Source organism: Alligator sinensis, unplaced genomic scaffold (assembly GCF_000455745.1).
Source record: "Alligator sinensis unplaced genomic scaffold, ASM45574v1 scaffold176_1, whole genome shotgun sequence".
In the NCBI taxonomy this organism is placed as follows: domain Eukaryota; kingdom Metazoa; phylum Chordata; order Crocodylia; family Alligatoridae; genus Alligator; species Alligator sinensis.
In genome coordinates, this window is record NW_005842471.1 from 652,417 (window position 1) to 656,952 (window position 4,536).

The following is a 4,536-nucleotide window of genomic DNA, read 5'->3' on the forward strand; positions in this document are numbered from 1 at the left end:
TCATCTATCTCATCTATCTGCCTCCATACTGAGAAGTGCTTGAGTCTTCCAGGTACTGATGTTAATATCACATGTCTTCAGACTGGCCTTCAACGTGTCCTTGGATCTCTTCTTTTGCCTACCTCTAGAGTGGTAACCATCAATGAGTTGGGAGTATAGGGCCTGTTTTGGGAGCTGGTTGTTAGGCATCCTTATGGCATGCTCTGTCCAACAGAGCTGGTCTGGTACAAACACAACTTCAATGCTGTTGGTGTTCGCTTGTGGCAAAACACTTTCATCCATTCTTGTGTCCTTCTAGTTGATATGGAGGATTTTTTGAAGGCATTGCTGATGGCAACATTCACATAAGAATAGCTTGAAGCTAAAAGGATTCTGGTATTTCACCTCTGATTATAAGTAGGTAGTGTTTTCTTAATTTTAGGTGAGTCCAGGATTGGGTTAGCGGTATAGTTAGGCAATACAGTCCCAATTTTCAGAAGTGTCTCTAGTTCAAAATGAAGCCAATGGCAGCTACAGGCATTTGGGATTTGGGATTTTGTTTGCTCAGACTGATGAAATGTACAGCTGTAGATTTTCAGTGTAAGAAATCATTTTATTAATCCAATCAACATGTTCATAAAGTGTATCTACTTTCCCTCAAATTAGCTTTGGTTTATATCACACAGCATATTGCACCCCAGTGTTTTTTCAGCTCCCAAGTAAACAATAAAATCATAGGTCTCATTGAAAATGATAAGGTACCCAGTTTAGTTTCTATTTATTTTCCATAACCTGAAAATAACACCCTTCAAGGTGTGGTTTTCTACTAAAAATAAAAAGTAAGACTTTTTGCTTCTTTATTTGAGTCCATGTAAAAGGAAAAAACAAACCATTTTAGTGATTATAAGTTCATTTGGCTGTATATGCAGTACAGTGTCATTTATGTTAAGTAAACTATATTAACTTTTTCCCATATATTTCTGCAGAGGAATAAAATGTCAACTACACAGAAAACTTAATCTAAGTAGAAGACCACATTCTTAATGGATAAAACAACATTATATGTGGATACAATTGGGAAAAATGGGAGGAAGCGGGCAGATATGAAATCTGATGGCTAGAGAGAAGAACATCAGCTGAAGTTGACTTTGGCACACTTAGCTTAAGCTGGCCATTTTTGTGTGGCCAGTATTTTGATCAAAGAAAAGAATAACAGGATCTTTCTCATTTTGGCATACTGCTTCTTTTTTTCTACATTCTTTTCCCCCTTTTTTCATCGTGGTCTCTACCACATACATATAATAGCTGCAAATTTCAGAAAAAAGGATATATGGGTAAGTAAAGGGGACTTTTTACATGAATGTACTCTAACTTATCACATAAAGTCCATCTCATAACACCCATGAAGAACAAATGTATCTAAAGAAGGATCCATGAATCCAAAGATCTAATCCAAGCTTTATGGACAGATTTTGGGTTTATGGGAGATCACTGCTAGAGGGAGTTTGAGAAATGCAAGGAAACATTGATAGGATGGACACTGGGCCTGTGCAAAGTGGTTAGTATTTGCAAAGTGGCTAGTATTTGCTTTGCCACTAGCAAAGTGGCTAGTATTTAGCCAATTCAGGGGATTGATTTGATTCGGTGATTCAAATCACTGTCCTGAATTGATTCAGCCAAATCTGATTCAGAGATTTGTCTGCTGCCAAATCAGCCAAATCTCCGAATCACGCAGGCCCCATCCCTGCCTGCTCTCCCAGATCTGCCCAGCCCCAGCTTCCAGCTCTAAGGGGAAAAAAAGCCCCAACTCACTGGCTCCTGCCTGGCAGGGGGTGATCCCTGCTGCCCTCCACTGCTCCACGCCACATGGGGGGCTCTGCCATGAGCCCCTTGACCCCCGCCCCCTCTCCCAGCCCCCCTCCATGGTTGCCCCGCCTGTCCCAGCTCCCAGCCCTTTAAACAATTGCCCAACAGCATGCTAAGTGAGTGGGGACTGCTCAAACTGCCGAAGCAGTCTGAATCTTTTCTGAATTGATTCAGAGAGCTTTGAATTGATTTGGACCTTTTAATTGGTCTCAGATTTGGAGATTATGGCTAAGTCTCCTCCAAATCAAATCAGCACTCAAAACTTTGCACAGCCCTAATGGACACTACAGTGTCACTAAATAGCTGATTCATCCATTTTATGGCCATGGCTGCACTATAAGTTTGAATGCCAACTACTTTCTGCATGCCCAAACAAAGAGGACACTTGTGTTCCCCTCCTCCCTTTCTTTTCCTTCTCTCTAGTTGGAACTCACTTCTACATTCACTTCTGTTTATCTCCTTATAGCATGGGGATTTAACCTAGCTTAGGATGATAGTTAAACTCCTTTTCCTCCCCCTGGTATCAGGCTATCAGTCTCTTACAGGCTAAAAGCTATGATGGGCTATCTATACTTGCTGTCTGTACTCTACAAACCCAAGTTTTCTTAGCCAGCTATTTGATGCTGAAGGCTACAACCAGCCAATAATATAAAAATAAATATGTGCTTTTAAATGATGGAGCCTTAAACCAAAAAACCAAGAGACACCCACAAGGACAGCCCAGCCTAGACTGACAACGAGCAGAACAAATACCCAGGTAAGCAACAGGGGCCCAGGTAGTACTGAGATTAGGAGGCCAGTGCACACATCTTCATGAGGCCTCAAATGCCTCTACACAAACGCTTGTAGTATGAGGAACAAGCAGGAGGAACTTGCCCTCCTGCTAGCTGACACCAAGCCAGACATAGTGGGGCTCACAGAAACATGGTGGGACCCAACGCATGACTGGGCAGTGAATATCAAGGGCTATAGGCTGTATAGGAGGGACAGGACAGGGTGGAAAGGTGGGGTGTGGCGCTCTACGTCAAGGAGGAATACACATCCTCAACGAGTAGCACCAGGTCAGATGAGGGGCACGCTGAAGTGCTCTGGGTTAGAATAGAAGGAAGTTGAGGGGAAAGGGACTTAACGGTGGGGGTCTACTACAGACCACCCAACCAAGGGGAAGAGCTAGACTGGGAATTCTTAAGTCAGGTCATGGAGATAGTTAGGTCAAAAGATGTGGTCATCATGGGGGACCTGAACTTTCCAGATATCTGCTGGGAAGAGCAGTCAGCCAGATCTGACCGCTCACATAGGTTCCTAGTCAAGAAACATCTAACTCAGGAGGTGCACAGCCCCACCAGGGGAGACACCTTGTTGGATCTGGTGCTGGCCACAGGCGACGACCTCGTGGGGGGGCTGCGGGTACTCAACCACCTGGGCGACAGCGATCATCGCCTGCTGGAATTCACCATCCAGCGCAAGGTGGCAAAAGCCAGCAGCAAGGCAGCAGCCCTGGACTTCAGGAGGGTGGATTTCAATGAAGTAAGAAGAATAGTTGGGGAAGTACTGAGGTTTCGGAGGGGAGGGGAGTTGGGTGACCAAGAGGAGTGGTCAATCCTTAAGGAGATGTTCATCCATGCCCAAAGGGAGGTAATCGCTATAGCCTTCTTAAGGTAGATGCACTGGGTCCTATAGGCTCCGCAGCGCTTAGAGATCTTCACGAAACGTGAAGCCCTCCTCTTTCTCTTTTTTCTCTCTCCAGATGGTTGTGGAGTCCTCCTGGTTGCGGAAACCGCTCAAGCCTCTTATACGGCTAGCATGCCAATCGCTAGATGCCACATAGGAATAATTTAGAACTGGCCAATAGTGGGACACAAATTTGTATACGAATGGCGGGAACTCCTTGCACTGTGCATTTCTCTTTTGCAACCTAGAAATGCACCCTGCAAAGAAAGCTACGAGTGGTGGGAAATAATTTAGCAGTTCCGAAGCGCGCACACACAAAAATCACACCCTTGGGTTGTGACAGGGTCAAAGGGGGCAAGAGGGCACAAAAGCCCCCATGGATCACCAAAAGCATACGGGAACATCTCCTGGCTAAAAGGGAGGTGTACTATCACCAGGAAGGGAGGGACTATCACCAGGTAAGACTATATCTCAGTAGCTCGGGGCTGCAGAGGGGCGGTCAGGAAGGCAAAGGTGGAGATGGAACTGGGACTAGCTACCCAGATTAAGGACAACAAGAAGTCCTTTTTTAAATACATAGCGGACAAAAAGAAGGTACCTGGTAATGTGGGGCTTCTGCAAGACACGCTAGGAAATCTGGTTGTTGCACCAGACAACAAGGCTAACCTATTTAACAATTTCTTTGCCTCCATTTTCCTCAACAGGGACCAGATCAGCCCATCCGCCAGGACCCCCTCAGGCCCCGGGAGAGGCGCACCCAGGCCTAGGGTCAGTGAGGATCTAGTCAGGGAACTTCTGGAGGGAATGGACGTATTTAAATCAGCTGGTCCTGATGACCTCCACCCCAGAGTACTGAGGGAATTGGCAGAGGTCATTGTGGGACCCCTGGCACAGCTTTACAAGCACTCATGGTGCTCTGGTGTGGTGCCAGAGGACTGGAAAAGGGCCAATGTGGTTCCCATTTTCAAAAAAGGGAGGAAGGAGGACCCAGGGAACTATAGGCCAGTTAGTCTTACCTCG